The sequence below is a fragment of the Contarinia nasturtii genome, unplaced genomic scaffold (genome assembly GCF_009176525.2).
Source record: "Contarinia nasturtii isolate CC-2019 unplaced genomic scaffold, AAFC_CNas_1.1 Cnas_scaffold_1182, whole genome shotgun sequence".
NCBI lineage: Eukaryota > Metazoa > Arthropoda > Insecta > Diptera > Cecidomyiidae > Contarinia > Contarinia nasturtii.
Genome location: NW_022198526.1, coordinates 37,646 through 61,954, shown reverse-complemented (window position 1 = coordinate 61,954; position 24,309 = coordinate 37,646). Strand labels below are relative to the sequence as shown.

Genomic DNA, 24,309 nt, shown 5'->3' with positions numbered 1-24,309 from the left:
CGCGTGTATGCAGCGTCAATTGAGGACATTCCTGAAGATGATTTAGTCGTTGAACGATTTCAAAATGTGTTGAGTGGTTGAGTGGTGGCCACAAATTTCCCCTTGTTAACGCAGCTGTGTATGAAGAAGAAATATTGCGCAAAAACTTGTTGCCACATGCCGAAGCTGTGTTTGGTGATGAACCGTGGGTGTTTCAGCAAGATGTTTCAGGGGCACCGGCACATCGAGCAAACAAAGTGCAACAGTGGTTAAGAGAAAATGTGCCTGATTTTTTGAACAAAGATGAGTAGTCGCCATCGTCTCCAGACCTAAATCCGTTGGATTATTTTGTGTGGGGCTACATGCAATCGAAGTTAAATGATCTGAAGATTAAGAAAATTACAAAATTGGATGCATTCAAAAAGAAAATCGTCAAGATTTGGAACGATATTCCCATCGAAATGGTGCGCGCCGCGTGTAAATCGTTTTTACGACGTTTGCGTTTGGTGGTCCGTGCAAATGGAGGAAGAATCAAAACCAAAACATGAATCTAAAATTTTGGACCCTCTTCTAAATCCCAATTAAGTTTTTGTTCAATTTTAGTGAAAAACAATACGTTTTTTGAGCATATATAAAAGCGACACTTATTCTGGCCCACCCTGTACAATGATTTTCGATTCGTTTTTGGCAAACACAAAATTAATTCACGAACATACAAACAATTTGCTCGGATATTTGATCAAATCCAATATGTCCATGTACAAAACGACGATGATGGTGGCGGCGACGAAGACAAAAAAGCAGCAGCGGTAGCCGCAGAAAAAAATGAAAGCAAAATAGAGGGATATGAACTGAAATAGAGGCGCGACGAAACAATTACCATTCAAATGGCGAACGAACCAAGCACATTTCTTTGTTAAATACACTCCGAACGAAAAGTAGGAAAGAAATACATTTTTTTCTGTTTCACTTCTCTTACCAAGTAATGAAAAAAAGCAAACGCCGCAAAGAAAATTGTGCGGTGAACACAGTTAATTCGCTTCATAAAGTGGTTGTGTATGATCTGCAACTGCTATTTGATACTTTTGCATGTATTGTTGTTCAATTTCAATCATTGGTTTTCATATTCATTACACTGATTTTGTTCCCAGTTCTTGTTGACTTGTGTATTTTCTAGAGAGAGTATGCGCGAATGACTATGTTTTTTTTCGGCTCGAATTCGAAATATTTTCCGCCGTGCGCATTAGGAAATATTAATACTTTAAAGTGAAATATTCCGAATCCCATTTTTTCGTATAATTTTTGTTTTGTTTTTCGTTTAAAATCGTTTGTATCGGTATATACATTTATACGGTGTATCGTGATTGCATTGAGGGCCGCTCTTAAGAGCTCAAGCACGAACACATAAACTTTGTCACTATTTTTCACTCATTCACTCTTTAAGTCGCCGTACAATCGTTGTACATACATAAAAGTTGCCGACCAATGTAAAATCGCCGTGAAGGAAATATAACGGGCGAACAATTGTAATTGATTCACATAACCAACCATTCACACACACAACGAATCGAGCGAATTTCAAATTGTATGTTTGTTTGTTTTTTTTTTTCATAAAAAGGAGTGAGCGATAGATAAAGAGAGAGAAAATGTCAGCCTTCGATTTTGATGCAGTCAAATGGAGTGTGTTTCCATTATTCAAATCGTTGTGAGAAATTACATTTTGTCATTTTAATGTTGTTAGTAGCGCTACTATTCGAACAATAAATTTTAAATCAATGTAATGCGAATGAATAAAATAAAAAACAAAATGGTAACGTTCATTGAACTTGTGTGCCCTCTCCATCTCTTCATCGCTCTCTTTTGTTTTTGGTCGGGTCGATAGAGTTTTTTTTCGATTTCTCGCTCTATTGTATCTCCAGCACAACAAAATTTCAATTGCGAAATCTATACTTTGCGGAAGGTTCATTCACAGACACAGATTTGGAGAAATTAATATACGCATTCACTGGATCAACTCTCTCTCTCTCTCTCTCTCCCTTCCTCATTTGGTAAGTGATAATTTGTGTGCTTAGTGATTCGTAATTTTGATTTTCAATTGCAAAGGACAGCAAAATCAATTTAACTAATTAATGGCGAAAAGTTTTGTTGAATTGAAGAGCAGAGCAGCGCACATTTATTAGTTATTAATATGATCGGTTCGGTTATTTAAATATATATTGCACAGAGGCAACCACTCCATGGCAAATCGAGTGAGAATATACGGTGAACGACGATTGCGACACTGAGCGGGGAGTGCGAGAGAGGAAAAAGCGAGAAAGATGGCGCATGAAATATGACGGAGGATAGAGAGAGAGGCCGAGTTCACAAACGATTTTACAAGATGATGTACATTGTTCGATTCTAGTATGGAAATATATAGACCGAACGTTTGAATAGCAGCAGCAGTAGCAGCAGTGCAGACATCGCGAAGACCGAATCAGTGCTTGTGCAGTGCAGCGAATATATGCATGCATGCATATGTGTCGGTGCATTCATAAATGTATTCGATTATTCTTTCTGCCATTTTTTGTTCATGGAGTTTGCTTTTTTTGTTCATTCCACTCTCTACTCTATCGCGCCGTGGCTTTGTGCACTGCTAATTCGCAAATAAAAACATAAATGAAAATTGAAGCACACAATCGTAGTGCAAAGATACATTTAAAACCGCGCTCGATTATTCAATGATATACTAACTTTATACGAACTTAAAATACCGCGCATACAATGTTATGGATCTATGTCGCATATCATTTTCAAAAAATACACCCAAACACATATATACATCATAATGTCTCGCTCTCTCCCATATCACTCTTTGGTTCTGGTTCGTATTCATTCCATTCATTCATTTTCTCCTTCACTTACTACCTCAAGCTGCTATGCACAAAACGAAGACAAAACAATAAAAATCGCATATTCAGAGAGACGTTTTTCATTAAGCAAATTTTATAATAGAAAATCTATTTTTTTCATCGTGTCTTGCCACCTTCATTCACTGTGTGTAAGTTGAAACAAAGCAATACACTTACACATAAATACAAAATTATCACGATTATTGCCATTTATTATGTGCTGTATGCCTGCTTTTATTTATTTTCTGTTGTTTTCATCACATCTCTCTTGTTCGCTTTTTTGTCATTAACATGCAAAATTAACGACTAAAAATTGCTCGAATTGATTGCTATGAATGCCGAAATAAAACATTGAAAGAGTAAAAGGTATTTGTCGAAAAATTGTAAGTAAACGTAAATCACATTACTTGAAAACCGAATACACCGACTTGTTGTAGAGCAAAAAATATGAATTCAATTTTAGCAAAAAAAAAAAAATATGAATAATTTCTCGACCACTTATAAAAAATGTAGCTTTTAAACACACAGTACTAATTCGCTCAACGCTTATTAAATCATAATTGTGCGGAATAAATGTGAAATAAATATGCACACAAGACCGCGTTAACATTTAATTTACAGTTGCACTGTGTACAGTGAATCTAATTTTTTTGATAGACAAAATAACTTAAGACTGCAGCACATATATTTTATAATTCCTTGTCAGATTTTCACATAAATGGAAAATTGCGTATGGAACACGAACGAATAAATGGACAAAAAATGGATAAAATTTATGGCGGCTGGTTTGTCCGAACAACGTTTCATTTGGAAAATTATTGAATTACTATTCGATACCAATAAATTCGATGAGAAATTCTATCCAAATATTTGCAGTTGATATTTTTTTACCCTTTTTTCTCGGTGGAAATACAAATTTCTTTTAGTGTTATATATACCTAAATTCAAGGAAACCATATCCAAATTCCATGGATAAGGACATTTTTTCTTTTCAAATCGAATGCCATTGATAAGAACAATTTCCATTAAGTTTCTCGTTTCTTTTCGATGCTAATTTAATCACATAATTTACCACACGAAAATCACATCAACGTCAATTTGTGTTCTCTCAATTTAGGTTCAATTATAACAATTTTTCAGTTAGATTCGATTAATCTCACTCTCGATATATTTTTAGCACTTTGCCATCGACAAATGAATCTCCATGAAAATTGTTTCGCCACGTTTCTTTCGAATAAATTTATCTTAATTATTTTATTATTAAACGTGAACACTTTGGTACGTATTATGAAAAAATTTTTTTTTGCTCGCTCAAATTTATCTCTTTTTAACTACTTGTTCAATTGCGTTGTTGTTGTTCCGATTGGAGCGAACTGCTTATAAAATAAGAAACAATTTTATTCACCGAATTGCTGTCAACTGGTTTTTTTCGTTTTAAGCAGTTACTGTTGCTGCTGCTACTTCTGTTTGAAAACAACACACCAGTGAATACAACAGTGTTTTGACCCACCTACACTTTGATACAAACTAAAACAGACTGTGTGCTGTGCGGTGTTGCTGTCAGTGACGGGCCAATGATTATATTTTCGTGTGAAGAGCAAGAGAGAAAATATGCTAGGTCTCTTCCTTTCTCTCTCTCTCACTCACTATTGCAACTTATTCACTCTCTCTATCGCTCTTACTATTTGTTTAACACGTTAACACACAGTAACCGCAATACGTGCACGCAACGCGCACCAGCATTTAAACCGACACGACACTAAGAAGATATATACAAACTCTCAAAAGCCCCGTGTACAATTTTCATCGTCGTAATCGGATGGATTCCCATACACTTGTATACACATAGCACACAGTGCACAGCGAGTGCTATTCCATGATGGATCAACAATGTTGCTGCCGTTCAACGGTTGAAGAATCTTTAGAGTCATGAACCGTCAAATGATTCAATAAACACAAATGCCATACAACTTTATCACCATAAAAATCAACGCTTAGGCCTTTTTACATTCGCACTGTTTGCCAGTGCCAACCGTCTTTGTTAACCGTGTATTCGTTCCAAGATTTCGTGGCGCTAAATCGCATAATACTATTTTCTTCATTCGTTTACTCTCTTTTTGTCGACTGGCCGTCACACACCGCACATTTCCGAATTCATGCGGACTGATACACACATACATACACACATGAAAATACACATAACACGTCTTCTTACAATCATTATACTGTACTGTGTGTCATACAAACACGGTTAAGAGGGAAAAAAAACTAAAATGACAGAAAACTGGAAACAATAGCAAACCAAACCCGAAACAAATTAAATAAATAAAAATCATTCACACAATTGAATTTCTTAGTGCACTGTGGTCTGGATGCGTGTGCATGATTTCTGTTGAGCTTTTTGTAGGCTTTTTTAATACATACATTGTATATAAGATGCTCCGTTTCTACAATATAAAATCGCAAATTGTTTTTTCAATTTTAATCGCATTTAATTTTCTGACCATGTACATTTTAATTGAGTTACTATGCGAACGGACGTATTTTTTGAATATATAACAGCCATCAGACGACGAATCTGTGTGTATTTTACCAGAGAAAATATTTAGACAGTGCGTTTTAGCCGATGGTGTTGGATTGCTGATTGCTTGCTTTCAAGATTTATATGTCAGTTTGAATGTCACCGAAATAATTGTGTGATTTTATTACTGTATGTTATGGATTTAATGTTGATTTCGAGGCGATTTTATTACACAAAATTTGCATTTTCCATTTGCACCAATCGTTTTGTGAGTATGGCACCCAAAAACGTAATAAATTGTGACAGAGAAAGATGCTATCTATGATGATGGCACCGTAACAATGGACTCAGAAGATGAATTCTTTTTTTTTACGCTTTAAAGAGGGAATTTTCAATGGAAGCCGTTTCTCTCCATAGTCGTTCATGGTTTCTTATTATGGAAGCTTTTCTAACAGCGTATAATGGAAAATCTCTTTCACTGCCCCCCTCTCTCTCTTTGTGTGTGTGTTTCTTTCTCACTGGCATATACACACACTGGCGCGCATGCATGGGCAACCCGATTTCGAAGACAACAACAAATATTTATACATATTATACATAAACTAAACCAATTTCCATATGCCCAACGCAGCAAGTAAGCAAGTAAGTGAATAAGTAAAAAAAATAAAGACAACCAATATGCTGTACACACACAATGTGAAAGGAAATGATGCGAATTTATCGCGCGTTTGCGGAGTTTAGCAAGTAGTGAGCAAAACGACGAGAAAAAAAGCGTTACAACAAAATCAAATAGAACGGTAACAACAACGGTGCGCGCAGAAAATGAATATATGGTGGAGGAGTTGCTGCTATTGCTGATGAACGGGAACTAGTAGTGGAGTTAAGAAGAAAGGCAACATTGAATGCATGATGTGCAAAATACATTTACAGCAGCACATCAAATCCACATAAATGTAAAAAAAAATTGCCTTAACTCGCGTTCGATCTCACTCATACACGGCCAATTGTGGCTGAAAATTTTGCTGGTGCTGCGCACATCAAAAACATACAACCATCATTAGAGTCATCAGTGGTATATCGGTAGCAATAACAATTCACAAAAAATCACTCAAACTTACACTTGCCACACACATAACATTTGCTAGCTGCCATTTACCCAAAACCATCGGTCGATTTTAAACGGATTCTTTTTTACATGACATAATTCGTTGCCCTCATTGCAATGTGAAAAACCAGAGATTTTCTCTTGTTCGCTCGTGCTTCCCTTAGTTTTGTTATTGTTCACATTGAATCCAGAGAGTAAAATTTTCGTCATAATCGTTATTGCGTAGGAAGACAGAACAGAATGGTTTGATTAAGAGAATGGAAAACGTGCTAAAGTTGCTGAAAATGGCTTGACTCGAGCCAAAGTATTTTCTCCTCTTCGCAGCAAAAAAATAAAAATAAAACAAACGCTATACTATTAAAATGCCAAATTAAAATGTAAATTGAATATAATCGACAATCGAGCGCAAGTAAATTACACACACAACAGCCGGACAGGTGATAGCTTCTTCATTATATCGGCCAACAGAGTTGTGTGTATTTTTGCGCAACGAATGTAATATTTACTCAATGAGTTCATGTTCCAACATTATCGAGTTCTCTTTTCCGTATTTTTCTTCTTCTTTTCTTATTGTTGTTACTAAAAAGTATTCGCATTTATTGGTGAATTTTTAGCGCAGTTTTTTCGCAGCACCGATTTTTGTCCGTGTATACTGTCTCGTGTCAAACATGAAGTGAAACAACTGCGCACCAAACAATTTCAGCTCCAATACCAAACCAAAGTATAGATAATTATTTTTTAGCGATGCAACGTTTTCCTTGGGAAATCGCGATGCGTTCGTTTAGTTCAAAGAAAAAAAAAACATAGCAAAAGACAACCGCAGCTAAAGTATTGTCTGTACCACACCTGCTTACACCCAAAATGAGAGAAAAAAACGAACACAACTAAAAGATGTGTATAGATTTGCTGGCGATGGCGCTACTAACATTCACGACGTTGTTTCGTTTAAAAATGTTATGCATAAAAAAGGCAAAACGACGAACTTTGAATGCCTCATTTCATACCGTTCGATGTTTGGCTATAGTGAGGTGAAGTACGCAAATTTCCAAACGAACATCGAAAGAATATTATTCTTAGAATAAGCGTTTTTTTCTTCATAATGAGAATGTAGATGAATACATTTTATTGGTGTACACATATTCTTTAGAATTTATTCTGACTCGTTACCCAACACCGTTCAAAAATGTCGCTTCCGATTCTTCTTTTGCTCTTTTCTTTCTCCAAGCTTTGAACAATGAGCGATTTGCTATTGCGTTTTTTCCACAATATCGATTTTTAGATGTTGTAAGAGCAGCATCCTCCATAGCGACACATACCCACACAATACAACAGTGTGCAAAATTTACGATGAACGAGACAAGAATTTTTATTCCTAGTTTTACGACATATATGTATCTCGTTCTCTATATATGCCAAATACAAATTGCACATAGTTGAATACTATTTTCGATGGTTTTCTTAGAGAAAGAGAAGATTTTTACCGAATACTATTTTCACTTACATACTAGTTTTTCTGTCTATCTTTCTTACTCTCTCTCTCTCTTCCCCTCTCTATTTGCATCTCAAGCCAAGACTACAAATGGTCCTAAGCCAACGAATAAATGAGCGAAAGAAAAAGTTTCGAAAGGTGACGACGAATGAATTGCTTCCCATGTTCAGTTGGCAAAATCAAAGCCCAACTAATATCAAGCAATACATGGGGAGAATCACGCTAGTGAATACTAGAAAAACTAGTAAATCTAGTGCGAAGAATGACGTCACAAGCGAAGCCTAATTTATACGAAGCGCCTGATCATGCCCGTAACTAACAACACCTCTAATGCGTATTCCGAGTACTAATTGACGTTTGTGACAATATGGCCGTCACAGTTTGGCAAAATCATAATGAATCGATTAAACCCCAAGTCAGTATAATACGCTTTTCGAAGAGTGTACACGCTCTTCTCACACTCTTCGTATAGTTTTATTCGACTCCCTTCACACACTCTTCTCACACTTTTGCATAAAACACGTTTATTGCTCCGTAGCTTCAATTTTTTTCTCTAAAAAATTTTCTTTTTTTTCCTTTACAATAAATTTTTCCACTGATGGATAGTTTTTGATTTTGTTTATTTTTGACATTTTGAAAAAAATGAACGTATACAAAAAAAATGAATTTGTAGTTCTGTTGTATTTTGACACAACTGACGAATGCTATAAACGTCAAAAACGTTCAAATATCAAAATACAAACATTACTTCCACTAGAATGCAGTGACAGCAGTGATAGCATTACCAATACCATTACACACTCTCTTCTCACTCAATATACGTGTTTTATGCAAAAGTGTGAGAAGAGTGTGAGAAGAGTGTGAGAAGGGAGTCGAATAAAACTATACGAAGAGTGTGAGAAGAGCGTGTACACTCTTCGAAAAGCGTATTATACTGACTTGGGACTGCGTTAAACTGTAGAAATAAATAGATTTTAATTTTTTACATTTTTGAAAATAAAAAATCTTTTGTTTTTTAATTTTGTCAGATTTTCTATCCACAATATTCAAAAATATTAAATCAATAAAAATGAATTGGTTGACATAACCTCACTTTTGTGTCACAATGGTGATAAACCGATTAAATAATTATTAAAACAGTAGAAATAAAAATATTTTCATTTTTTACATTTTTAAAAATAAAAATTCTTTGTTTTGTTTTGTAGTTTCCGGTAGTTTCATGAGATTTACTGCACAATATTCAAAAATATTAAATTAATAAAAAATGAAGTGGTTAACATAACCTCACTTTCGTTTTAATAATTATTTGATCGGTTTATCACGATTGTGACACAAAAGTGAGGTTATGTCAACCAATTCATTTTTATTAATTTAATATTTTTGAATAATGTGGACAGAAAATCTCACAAAATTAAAAAAAAAAAGATTTTTCATTTTCAAAAATGTAAAAAATTAAAATCTATTTATTTCTACTGTTTTATTTTAACAGTTTAACGCAGTTTAATCGATTCATTATGATTTTGCCAAACCGTGACGGCCATATTGTCACAAACGTCAATTAGTACTCGGAATACGCATTAGAGGTGTTGTTAGTTACAAGTTTTATATAGGAAATCCTACACCATGATCGGGCTCTGAATTTATATGAAAAACTACTAAGAGCCAACTTCAAGCACTAGAATTTTCTAGTTTTCTAGTGAAATCTTATCAAAAACTAGCTGCACTAGAATTTTGTGATTGACTCCATGAAGCAATAAGTGCTCAGGCTCACATAACTTTATCTTACAATGTAAAATAGCATATTTTATGTGTGCACATTTTCTTCGATGGATTTGACTGAAAACTGCTGCACAATAGACTCAAACCATAAAAAAGACACCGAATAAATGTCGCCCAAATACGTGAATCAACCTTTATGAATCATCTCTTCCTCATTATTAAATTCCTTTGCATATTGAAATATCGACGTGAGTCATCAAAATTGCCACGCAAATTACAAAATCGAAATCGAAGAAAATGGTAGAATTAAAGGTGGCCAGCATAGGTTCTCAACCAAAAAAAAAAAAAATGTGGGGGGTCCCAGCCGAAAATCGATGGGGGTCCCGAGCTGAAAAAAACCTAGCAAAATGAAAGGATTTTTTCAAGATACGACAAATCGATTTATGGGGGGCGCTGTAGTCGACCAGTGTGAGAACCTATGGTACCCAGAAATAAATCGTGACGATTTCTTTTCTGCATTCAACTCGGCCTAAGATTGTTAGATTATTTCGTGAGTGTGCATCATAATTTTTCTATGTTTTTTTTTGAGACCGCTTTACTTTCGATCATTCTCAATTTGAAAGCATATACATACAATTCAGAAATATGGGCTCACTGACGATATTTCTTTCTTCATTTTCTCGCAAAAAAAGAGAGAAATTCCAATGCCACCACAATACAAAAGTTCATTAAACTTTGCGCTGATGCAGAAAACAAAATAAAAATTAGTACAGTAGTACGGCTGACTCTCATTGTGTGTGACTTGCAAATCAAACGAAATATGCTAAAAGCGCGCGAGCAACTCGAAAAATAAAAAAAACATACACACATACACACACACACACACACAGAGAGAGAGAGAGAGAGAGAGAGAGAGAGAGAGAGAGAAATTACTGGAAAGAGAGAAAAAAGGCGTCCAAAGAAAATATATTTCATGATCATCTGGAAGTAGCGAAAGACGAAAAAATAATTGTAGTTTTTGATGAGAGAATGAAAATGAAACAAACGGTAAATTTGTATGTATTCATAATCTTTGGTTCGGTCGCTATTGCTGCTGCTGTTGTTGTTGTTTTTCTTTAAACTGGTTGAAGAGAGCATAGAAATAAATAACAATGGACTCGGTGCGCATTTGGAAATGCGAAAAGAAAACATCATCTCATCGAAAATCGCTAACGAAAAACACAATGCGCAAATGGTATAAAAACGTGCCTTCATGGTCATTAATGGCACAAACACATTTATTTCTGTCTATATATAACCAAATAATTCATCGAACACAATACCATTTTTTCTATCTTCTACTCTGAATACTCAAGTCAAAGGCAATAATCTTTTTCATGGTCCATCCCTTTCTATGTCTTAACCCTCCTAGGTATAGAGGCGGTCCATCGGACCGAAATTTTTGAAAAAATTAAATAAAAATCGAAGTAAATTAAAAAAATTCAAAATTTCTCGGGCAGATTATTCGTACAGAAGATTATAATTCATGTACATACTGTTTCTATCATAAAATAATTGTATATGTTGTGGACATTTGATAAAACTAAATCCCACCTAGAACGTATAGTGGCGGTCCATTGGACCGCCCATACAAAATGCATGAAAACCTCATATAAACATTAAAAAATATAACAATTCAAAACTGTCAACAGTGCACATTCTGAATTTCGCGTTATAAAACGGTGCATATAGAGTAGATTCAGCAATGTAGCAAAGAATAAAAAAGAAAGAATTTGTGTATATGTGTATATAAGCTAAGAAACACAAACATGATTCGTTCGCTGTCGATCAAAAGTGTGGTTTCCGAAGATGAAATCAACACATTTTAAAACAGCACAAAAGGTGGCGTTGATCATTCAGATCAACTGTGTCACAGCTATTCATGTCAACGAGGCAGAAATCGTTGGCACTCCTTCATGAACTTGATCAATGTATGTGTACTCCACATTGTGGACTCGCTGCGTTCATTATAAACAATGCAACACGTGGAATTACACGAGATCGATATTCATTTCAACGCAAGAAACTTTTGATCGAATTATCGGAAGCATTGGTGTATGATCAAATAGCACGCAGATCTACTTATGGATTTAATGAAGCGCATCGAGCACAGTTCAACAGCACCGTCCACTTCAACAACGCAAACCAAACAAGATAAAAAAGCGCATGTCATTTATGTCCCACTAAAATCAATCGAAAGACGCGAACATAGTGCAGCAAATGTATGAAAAATGTTTGTGGAGAACATTCCGAAAAAATTGCGATGTGTACGAACTGCACCAAAAAGCGACCGTATGAAACTGCATCATCAGATTCCAATTAGTTTTGTCATAAATTATTCATTTTCATCCTTTTTTCCCATTTAAAAAAAATTATAATGAAAATTTCAACAAAAAAAGAAATATAATTTTGTTCATTTCATAGACTTTTCATACATTTTGTATGGGCGGTCCAATGGACCGACTCTATCCGTTCAAGTTTTTTTTTTACTCTATACCTAGGAGGGTTAAATATTTAAATGAAAGCATATTATTTGACAATGCAAATTGAAATAAGAATTCGGAAATTATTTTGGTGATTTTTGGCACTTTGACTAGATACATACTGCACGACCTGAGGAAATGTAGAACAATTTAATGAGCGATTGTTGTTATACAATTGTGCTTTAACAATTCTGACACGTTATTTATCACATCATGCCAATTATGTCTTTCAACAAATTAAATTTCATGATATGTAAGTTTTTTTTGTTTTACGCTTACCCACAAAAGGTGTATGTTTAATAAAATTGAACTGTTAAACACGATTTCACTGTCAATTGAATTGGATCAATGAAAACATTCACACATGTGTGTGTGTGTGTGTGTGTGTGTGTGTGTGCGTGTGTGTGTGTGAAGTTAATTAAAAGTTAAATAAAAAAAACAACTGTTTGCATAATCAAAAATATCATGAATGTTGTGAAAAAGCGGAAGGTAAAACATGAAAAAGGCCATAACACACAATATATACACATTGTACACAGAGACTCAGTTCTATATGTATTCTATATTCAGGGCGCGCGCTTACGTAATATCACAACAAGAAAATATACGACAAGAAAAGAGCTAAAGAGCAAGCGAGAGAGAGAGAAGGAGCACGGAAAAATACAATTTTTGATCCATCGTTTTCAAATGTAATGAGAAAGAACAATGACAAAAAGTGAGCCAGTTGTCATTGCTTGCAAATTTGTCCAACCCTGCGGATATCATAACAAAACAACGTACGTTTAATTCACGATGGATGGATTCACCCGAAAAATCAAACGATTTTTTACAGATATAAATATAAAAATTATTTTATTTTTAATATTCAAATTATTTTGAATAATCAATACTTTTTTTGTATTTTTATCGTTTTTAATATTTCCATTTGAATTTATTTAATTCTTGCGATGCAAATGTGCCGTTTTAGAGTTAAACGCACTCTGCTCAGCTATGACAAATGCAGGGTTAGACAAACTCTCAGTAAAAAACTGCCGGCTCACTCGTTATATGAAAAATTGACATCGTTCTTTGAGTGCTGCAAAGACGTCGAATGAATGAGAAAACATGGTAGATAACACATTGAACATTATTTGCTTCTTTTGCACACATAGAGAGAGAACCGTCAAAATCGTCTTCGGCTGCTTGCCAAAGCCAAACATACGCTGAAATAATAAGCGAATTTCTGTACATTTTTCTTTGCGCGACATTTTTATTTTGACGAATTATATTTTTTGTGCCGGTGTCGATCGGCAATGAAGAACATACGGTCTTACACCTCGCAATTTGTTTGAAATGTATTTAATCATACAACGACTTTTCTTTGTTTGCATAAACAACTGCTTTTTTACCTTTCTTATCGGTATGTTATTCATACACATAGTATTTCATCGCTACCAATTACTTGGCAACATCTCAAAATATTTCTCTTAGCTTGTTCGTTGCCATCGCTGTCGTCGTCGTTGTCTTTTTATCGTCGTCGTCGTTGACTATTTCATCGTTGATTCAGTTTTGTGTGTGCATGACGCTTTATTCGCAGCTTTATTTTATCGTGCGCGAAATAGTTAAGAAAGAAAAATAGAATATTAGGCCGGTAAATGGTGGATATTTTTTCTTCTCTCCAGCATCATAGAAATATACTATGCAAGTATGAGAGAGCACTAAAAATATAATAGCAGTGAAAGATATGCAGACGTGTGGTTTTTTTCAGCACCAGTCGTGCTATAACTAGAATGAGAGCAAGCGAGAGATCGAGAAATGGAATGATGGTGAGTCTGTGGTGTTTCGACTTATGGGACGGAATACGAAAAATGCAATGAGAAAATGTCGACGAAAAATAAAAAAAACACACACAACTGAGTGGTAAGTCATTTCGCAAAAAGTTGATACTCGGTTATATGCGTGCCTTTGCATTTCAAACATAGAAAGAGATTTTAGAGCGAGAATGACAAAGGGAGAGGAACATTATTTCTCCTATTTGGTGATTTGACAGAAAAAAATGCATTCATGTACAAAGTTCAGCAGCGAAAGCACTGGCAGCAAAACGAGTTAGCGTATTTGCGGGTATAGGCACACATTGGGCGCTCGTTGTGAATATCGATTTTTTTACAGCCTGGGCATTACCTCATATGAACTCACCAAAAAACCAACCAACCGAGCATATTCGAAGAGCAGCAGAGAACATAGCTTTTTTCTGTGTTTTGAGCAAAACAACACACCGAAATATGTTATGGATGCTGTTTTTGTTATGCCACCGCATTTTCATCTACGAATTTTTCTGGTGACGATGAAGACGACAACGATGAAGCTGCTGGTATCGAATGTTCGCTGTTATTCTTACGGCTACTTTGATTTAATTCAAGAACGAACATAAAATGGTGAAATTCTATATGCATGATACGATTCTTATTTCAAAACAAGTGATATAGATAGAAAATGATGAAAAGAGAGCATATGAACATATCGAAATGTTGTAGTAGCAAAACATACCAATTTTTTTAGACCCATACCATTCAATGGTAACTATTGCTCTCTCTATTGAGTAGCAATACACAACACCAGTTCTCTATCTCTATTCTGCATACAATCCATCTCTATCTACGATCCGCAGCCCGTTAAAGTAAAGATATATTTAAGTGATATATACAACACGGCTAGCTAGTTTGACAGAGTGTTGCTCAATATATGTATGTGATGATGATGATGCTGATGATTTACCGTAATTCATCGCATTTTCATGCATTATAGAGTAATATTTAATACGGTTAAGTTTTGTGTCAAAATGCCAATGCACACACATATTATGAAGTCGGAAAACCGAGTGAAATTGTTTCCAATATTTCCGGTCTTGGTCTTGGCCACCATCTTTTTTTTGTCTTCACAATTCAGACGAGAACTATATTTCGATGGCTAAATCTTTGTTCTATCCTATTCGGTTCTCTTCTCTGTGTAATATATACTGTGCAGTGTTTCCGTATTGTTTGAAACTAAATTACCACTTAATCCGTAGTTCGAAATCATTTTTCATGAGTTCAGTAACTTGACCTTTCCGAATAATTACAATATTCTTTCCTATGAAATGTCTGCTTTTCTCTTGATTTCGAGCATTCTGGTGAATTACAATGTGGTAAACTATGTTGTTCAATTTTGTTAAATGCGTTTGTGTTGTTTCAAAAGGTAAAATGGTTTTGGTGTATAAGAATGGGAAATTGGCTGACAAAAATGGGGAATTGACCCCCCAAAAATGGGGAATTGACCCCCCAAAAATAGGGAATTGGCTGTCAAAAATGGTGCGTTTGGTTGTCAAAAATGGGGAAATGGCTGCCAAAAATGGTGCGTTTGGTTGTGACAAATGGGGAATTGGCTGTCAAAAATTGAGCTTTTGGTTGTCAAAAATGGGAAAATTTGGCTGTCAAAAATGGGGAAATTGGCTGACAAAAATGGGGAAATTGCCCCCCAAAAATGGGAAATTGGCTGTCAAAAATGCGTCGATAAAAAAAATGAAAAAAATGTGTAAAAATTTCTTGAAAGTAATAAAAAGTAATATTATTCGATGCAATTTGATACTTTAATTACAGCCAATTCCCCATTTTTGACAGCCAATTCCTCATTTTTGGCAGCCATAACCTCATTTTTGACAGCCAATTCCTCATTTTTGACAGCCAGTACCCCATATTTGACAGCAAATTCCTAATTTTTGACAGCCAAATCCCCATTTTTGGGGGGGGCAATTTCCCCATTTTTGACAGCTACATTTTCCCACTTTTGACAGCCAAAAGCTACATTTTTGGCAGCCAATTACCCATTTTTTACAACCAAATGCCCTATTTTTGACAACCAAACGCACCATTTTTGACAGCCAATTCCCTATTTTTGGGGGGTCAGTTCCCCATTTTTGGGGGGTCATTTCCCCATTTTTGTCAGCCAATTTCCCATTTTTGACACACGTTTACCCTTTGCCGTTTCAAAATTTGGCCCAAATGGTTTTCAACTAAACAAAAGATAAATCAAAGCGCACGTTTGCTCATCAGAAAAGCGGGCACAATATGGCCGTCCACCTACATACCTATCTATTTATTACACAAAATGTGCATTTATCGAATTCCTCATATTCAAATTTTTCGGCAACACACACGAAACACATGACCAATTAAAGAAGAAAATTCAAACGAGCACAGGCGAGATGAAGAACGATATTGACGAGAGGCAATGAGAGAGAGCGAATAAGCAAATGAGAGAGGGAGAGAGATTTTGTTCGAGAAGGAATAAAAGGGAACGAGAAAGAGATAGAAGGTATACATATATCGGGAATTGCAGCTACGCCGGTGCAACTGAACTTTTTGCCATCATCCATATGTTTATGTTGTACTACGAAGATATCAAGCGGCAGTGGCAACAGAATCACCATCGGATGGGGAGTGAGATGTGCAGGTCGTTTGTTCGGTTTGGTTGCATTGCTGTTTTGCATTTACATTAAATATATCTTTACATAGTTCATTTTGTCTGTAGTGAGATCTACAGTCTCTCTATATTGAAAACCCGAAGCTCATACGCTCATTTTGATATATGTGCTCAGCAATTGCTGTAGAATATCACATAAACAACCACAAGCACATCATAGCATTCCGAAATATATTCTATCTCACTCGTTAACTCTCTCCATCTCTTTTTGAATTCAAAAACAACAATAATTTAAACTCCGCTGATCGACGTCACAGTAAGAAGAGTTTGAGTGAATATGCATATATCCTGGTTATATTCGATTGAAACTAAATGTATATTTTCTCGTTATTTCGTCACTCATTTCATATTACAAACAATATCACAAATGTAATTCAAACATTTTCGCTTGATATGTTTTAGTTCACAATTCGATTATTTTCAAAACGAATATTTTGTTGTAAATGAAGTTTCAATTCAATGATGCATGCAATATGATTATTCGTTTAATTTATTTTTGTCGACAAAAAAAAAATCGATTTTCTTTGCTTCTTTCTTTTCACGTGGATCGATATTTTGCTTGTTTTTCAATTACTTTTCTGTTGTACGGAATTTTTGAGAAAGAAAGAAAGCGAACAAATTCAACAATTCAATTGGCCAATGGACACAGAGAGATTAAGATAGGAGAAGGAGAAGAAAAGAGAGAGATAGCGAAAGAGATCTAGTTATTGATGTAGCAATTAAATGTGGAGAATGTAATGTTGCCAGATTTCGTTCAATTCATATAATATATGAAAATGCAAGCACATAGAGAATGTGAATAGCAGAAATAACAGCATCAATGTTGTCTACATTGATCATACACATACAATTGATGATCGTCACTGCCTTTGTTTAAAACTATACCAATACGTATGTTCATTAGCTTGGGCCATTCTCTATAACACCCGTTGCCAAGTCTACGACATCTATTGGTGTGCAGTGCACTTTAAGTTGAATGCAATGCTTTATATGTGAGAAAACAACAGAAAAAACAACGCACACCGTTGATTAAAACAAAAGTAGCAAATTTCAATCGAATTATAAAAAAAGTTAATCCGCAAGTTAAATACAAAGAGATGTATTACTAGTCAACGTATTTAACCCAATCTGGTATGTGTGTGAATGCGCGTTGAATAGAGATAGAACAAGCGAACAAAAAAATGTACTTGATTCACCAAGTATGCAGCAGCAGCATATCTATGTTATATGTCTTGGATTTGTGTGTGTATAATATTTCTCTTTGCGTCTGTTTTATTTCTTTCTCTGATTCTGTCTCTCTTTCGCTCATTGGAACTTACTGAAAATTTCAATGTGCGCAATCGAATAATGGCACACACACACAGTATCGTCTATATTACTACTATTAGCTTCATCGCAATATTTAAATATATCATTACGCTTTATAAGTGATATAAATGCAAACCCACAAAAAAAAAACACATCACACTGTTATTGGCATCGTTCATCGTGCGCGGTCTTTATGTAAAATTAAAATATTTTAAATTATAATGCTTGAATGCGTTTCATTTCATCGAAAATGCAAAATGATGAGACAACGTCACATTCCATCGGCCTAACATCAAGAGTTAATCGATTCTGTTACAAAGAATTCAATACAAAGAGAAGTTATCATTTTGGGTTGCACATATTTGCCAGATGAAATACAAATAGCATCCAAAAATAAAAACGAAACAATGTATGCAAAGAATTTTGCGGATTATAACTCTATGCTCAATGTGGCTGTGTGTCCTTGTTATTCATTGAACTCCGTATACTTCTGTTTCTTTCTCTCGTTCTGTCTCTCTCTCTCTCTCGCTCGTTTGTAACAAATTTGAAGCACAATTTAACTGAAGTATGTGTTATGTTATTTCAAAACTTCGCTTGATTGATTTTTGAATAAATTGTTTCAGAAAAAAAAATCTCTGTGTCTTCAAATAAAAGAAATCAAAAAAATATTGACCCGTTTTTTTATTGAGACGCAAGCACAGCACTTACGAACGAAATATTTTAACAATAACAGAGCGCATTTACATATGAAAATCGAACGAAACAAAAAAAAATGATTTAGTTGTTGGCGCATATGCCTTTTTAGTCGGTCATAATTTTTCATTGCTCTTGTTCACCATCTCACACAGGCCATCCGTCTGTGAATTTGAAATGTGAGTATTTTTAGAAAGTTATTTGTTATATGAAAAACAGAAAATCAAGAGAAAAAAAGAAAAAGAAAAACAACGACGAAACTAACGTTAAAAATAAATAATATTTATATCAGTAATGTGCGAGCTACATTTTACAGGGGGGTGATTTTTCAAAAACAAAAAATTCTCTAGCGAATCAGACAAATTTTCGTTTTTTTTTTTTTTTTGGAAGTCACTTTTTGAGGCGAAAATCCCTAGCAAATCGGAAAAAAATCTCTCGGAACCAAAAACCTTAGCAAATTGAAAGAATTCCCCTCAATTTTCTACATTGATGAGCTAAAAAAAAAAAACTTTTTTCGTGAAAAACCCTAGCAAATTCGAATAATTTTCACGAAAAAGTTTGTCTCATCCAAATCACAGGGGGGGGGGGGGTAAACCCCCCTACCCCCCTTCGCACATTACTGATTTATATATAAAATTTATATTATAAATATATGCATGTGTTTTTATTTTCGGGTAAATGTCTGTAATTAGTATTGCGGTAGATTGTTTCCCCCATTCAATTTAGACTGTGTGATGTCAAAAAAGTCTCACGCCATTTCATATTCTAGCTGTGCTGTGATGCATCACCAACATCAACGATAACATGCGGAAATTTATTGAAATTCGGTTATGCACTTATGTTTGCGCATCGTCATGTGTGATTTGATTTCAGAGTATTGCTATGATTTTACTGCAACGAATTTCAATATATGTTCGAATATTACTTAACACAAACATTAGTACGGCTTTTTTTATTCCGATTCGTTTGCTGATAAACTGGGATTGGTTGGCTGTTAGGTTGTTTTGACAGGGTTTGTTGTTTCGGTGATATACACTGCTAAAACATATTGGCAATGGGTATAGAGAGTATTGAAAGAGAAAGAGAAAGAGAGTAAAATATGTGATGGCAAACGCAAAATGGGATAGATATTCCATGTAAATATAAAATTCCCTGATCTGCTAATATTTACCAGGGCACATAATATATTCCACTCTGTACGTACATACTATGTCTATTGTGTGTGGCATTTTGTATCTTTAGTTATACAGTATAATTTTCAGTTATCGCTGTTGTTGTCGTTCGATCGGTAGGTATTTTCTTATATGCGAGAGAGTAAGATTTGTGTGTGCTGCTGCTGATGATGTTTATTTTTTTATATTCATTCTCGTTTCGGTGTGTGACTGTACTTTTTGCGTTTATATTCGATTTGGTGTCGTTTGTTGGTGTGTTGTTGCCGCGCGCGCTACTGATATTGCGAGCTCTTAAATTCACTTGCAATGAAAATCATAGCAGCTACATAGTATGAATATAAAAAAACAACGATGACGACACACCAGCTAAAGCGAAAATTTCAACTTTGTACACCGAGAGTTGAATACGTAGCGTAATTTTTTCCTGTGTGATTTTCTACTTTATGTACATACACGAATTGCTATGTACTCTTTCTCTCGGTAAAAAGTTTGACACAACTGGCGAAATGTATGACTGTTTATATACGTGGCGAAAATGTTTCATGTGTGAAACCGAAAGAGAGCTATCACTCGTTATATGAATAATATCATTCCTTTTATATTTTCATATGATGAGAGTACCACCATAGTAGCAGCAGCAGCAGCGAAAAAACCTAAATTTTAGTATATTTTATGTTATTTTCGCGTTAACGATGGCTGCTGCCCGAAAATCTTTGTTCTCTCTTTGTAATTTGAAAATTTTATGCTGTGTGCAACAGTACCAACATCACCATACACTTCTACATAAAAAACCACACAACCGATTTTTTTTCCAATTGCCAAAGTTTTTTTTTTCTCTCGACGAACTCGACTGAAGGACAAAAAGTAAAAAAACGAAACACACAAACTCTGTTTAGTTTGTGAGGCGGTCTTTTTAGCGCATAACCATTTAAGTCGATTATATAAAAATCGATGCATGTTGTGTGTGCAACTCATGTACGACACAAACGAATGAACAACGACAGAGGCAGATAGAGAGGAAGAGAAAGTGAAAAAATGGCAGCAGCAAATTTACATTTTCTTTCGTGTAATTCGCGTTTATAATCGATCGATTAAATTGTTAGACTGTGTGACATTTTTCACTTAACACGAATACGAATGGACAAACGAATGACAAACAAAGTGCTCAGCTTATTCATTCGTTGTGTGCATTCAAAACGCAATAGAATGTATTTCAATCGTTTATTTTTTATTTCGTGAATTATTTCATTCCGATTCACCGAATCGATAATCGAATTTCTTTGCAAGAGTACAAATCAGAAAAAAATTAATACCAATGTTGAAGTATTTTTTTTACTCTCTCCCCAGATTCGGGCTAGCTTCTAATAGTTGCCGCACCTGCAGGTGCACTGTGTGGCAATTTGAAACCGGAATATGACGAATAAGGAATTTAAATACGTACGTGTAATACCGAATGCCCGTAACTAACAACACCTCTAATGCGTATTCCGAGTACTAATCGAAGTTTGTGACAATATGGCCGTCAAAGTTTGGCAAAATCATAATGAATCGATTAAACTGCGTTAAATGTAGAAATAAATAGATTTTAATTTTTTACATTTTTGAAAATAACAAATCTTTTGTTTTTTAATTTTGTGAGATTTTCTGTCCACAATATTCAAAAATATTATGTCAGTAAAAATGAATTAGTTGACATAACCTCACTTTTGTGTCACAATGGTGATAAACCGATTAAATAATTATTAAAACAGTAGAAATAAAAATATTTTCATTTTTTACATTTTTAAAAATAAAAATTCTTTGTTTTGTTTTGTAGTTTCCGGTAGTTTCGTGAGATTTACTGCACAATATTCAAAAATATTAAATAAATAAAAATAAAAAATGAAGTGGTTGACATAACCTCACTTTCGTTTTAATAATTATTTGAGCGGTTTATCACGATTGTGACACAAAAGTGAGGTTATGTCAACCAATTCATTTTTATTAATTTAATATTTTTGAATATTGTGGACAGAAAATCTCACAAAATTAAAAAAACAAAAGATTTTTTATTTTCAAAAATGTAAAAAATTAAAATCTATTTATTTCTACTGTTTTATTTTAACAGTTTAACGCAGTTTAATCAATTCATTATGATTTTGCCAAACCGTGACGGCCACTCACAGAAAAAGTGGAGGCGGTTTTTCCGCAAATTATTGTAGCAACAGTAGAGCTGCAATAAAAATTTGTTTCTTGTAGCTTATTTTGACAGCTACGTACAAGTGTGTGTGTTTTGACATTTTACATTATTTGTAGCATCTGTATAAACTAAAAAACCATTGTGATGTTAATAAAACATTTCAGAAATGTCATTTTGACAATTTATATAAATGTGAAGAATTATTTTCCACCGAAATTTTCAACCAAATTCGACACAATTGCTCTGCACAAAAACAAGCCGAGATTCTGGAATCAAGATAATCATTAGCTTACCGAACTAACGACAAACTATTACGTATCAATCCATCTGTACCACTCAATCAAATGTGCAAAATGTCAAATAAAGTCCACGAACTATTCAATACGCAACCAAAGAGATCAACATTCAAAAATCGACTTCTAGCTTTAAGCGATGATCATTTTTCTAACTTTTCATTGGTGTCTAATCATAATACTGTATTCATGAATGATCTAATGTGATCCAATGTGATATTTTTCATAGTTATTTAGTTTTTTGACTCATTGTATCCAGTGCAATTTGAAAGTATCTTACTCATATCTGTTTATTTATTTATTTTCTTCATTACAAAACTGAAAAATTGTTTTATACTCTATTACTTAAAAGATGTGGTTTTTAACGGAGATCAGATGGCATCCATCATGATCATACCTTTTTCCCACCAATACATGTAAAAAAATTATGTATAAACACAAACTATGGTTCAGCCAGTTTTGGCGGTGAATAAACATTATTATTATTATTATATTATTATTATTATAAATGGCAGGATTTTTTAACTTGTAAATATACGAAAAAAATTTGATATTCATTACTTTTTTAAAATTAATAGTGATGTTGCTTTGACATTTTTAAATCTTAATTTCAGAGATGAATGTATCTTAGGATTTAAAGAATTTGATTCCAGAATCCGAGTTTAGTTTTCAGACATCAACGTCAGTGATGTTCCCAAACATCAAATGTAGATGGTGTGTTAAAATCGCTATCGCACACTTTTCTACACTTGCACTGACAAACACTAATACAATACAAATTGCAATACATTTAAAATATATTCATTCATTGAGGTTATGTACAAATCAGAATTTCTTTATTAGTCACATACAACTTGATGTTTATGAACATCAAATGAGATGTACAGCGTATTTCAAAATTTACGTATAATATAGTAGTAATATATTTTACTTGTATTGCAGTTAGTATGTATTAGTTTTGAAGCGTATTTAAATGTGTATTAGTCAGTGCAAGTGTAGATAAGTCTGCGATAGCGATTTTAACACACCATCTACATTTGATGTTTAGGAACATCACTGACGTTGATGTCTGAAAACCAAACTCGGATTCTGGAATCAAATTCTTTAAATCCTAAGATTATATACATTCATCTCTGAAATTAAGATTTAAAAATGTCAAAGCGACATCAATATTAATTTAAAAAAGTAATGAATATCAAATTTTTTTCGTATATTTACAAGATTCCAGAATCTCGGCTTGTTTTTGTGCAGAGCAATTGTGTCGAATTTGGTTGAAAATTTGGGTTGAAAATAATTCTTCACACTTTTTTCATCTCTGAAATCACGAATTTAAATTGTCAAAATGACATTTCTAAAATGTTTTATTAACATCACAATGGTTTTTTAGTTTATACAGATGCTACAAATAATGTAAAATGTCAAAACACACACACTTGTACGTAGCTGTCAAAATAAGCTACAAGAAACACATTTTTATTGCAGCTCTGCTGTTGCTACAATAATTCGAGAGTCAAGCGCAATAAGGGCACACTATATAAACGCCATCTATTAATAACCGACTAACTACAATGTAAATCAAACGTATCTGTTTCCCCTTTTTATTTACTCCCTTCTCCTCTCGCTATACTTTTACATTGTAGTTAGCCTGTTTTACAAAGATGTCGTTTCTGTGTAAGATGTGTGACGTCACAATGTATTTATATGGATAGCGCTCGACTCTCGAATAATTTGCGGGAAAACCGCCTCCACTTTTTCTGTGAGCATATTGTCACAAACGTCAATTAGTACTCGGAATACGCATTAGAGGTGTTGTTAGTTACAAGTTTTATATAGGAAATCCTATACCATGATCGGGCTCCGTGTAATGCACACATCACATTATGTATAGATGAGAAGAAAACACACAAAATAGATATGGCACATTGCGCGAACTTCGTTCAT

At 34.3% G+C, this 24,309-nt stretch overlaps 1 protein-coding gene across 2 annotated transcripts in view; it reads right to left on the bottom strand.

Annotated features, from left to right (window-relative positions):
- The window catches only part of LOC116344864 (serine/threonine-protein kinase tousled-like 2), an 80,550-nt gene that overhangs the window by 29,153 nt on the left and 27,088 nt on the right, over window positions 1-24,309 (bottom strand). The window contains exon 1 of one of the 2 annotated variants that reach the window (XM_031773678.1): window positions 3,809-4,392. The exons of the other annotated variant lie outside the window; for it this stretch is intronic. The gene's annotated coding sequence lies outside the window, so the exon portion shown is untranslated. Of the gene's footprint in view, window positions 1-3,808; window positions 4,393-24,309 lie in introns of those variants that run through there. 2 annotated transcript variants of the gene reach the window in all.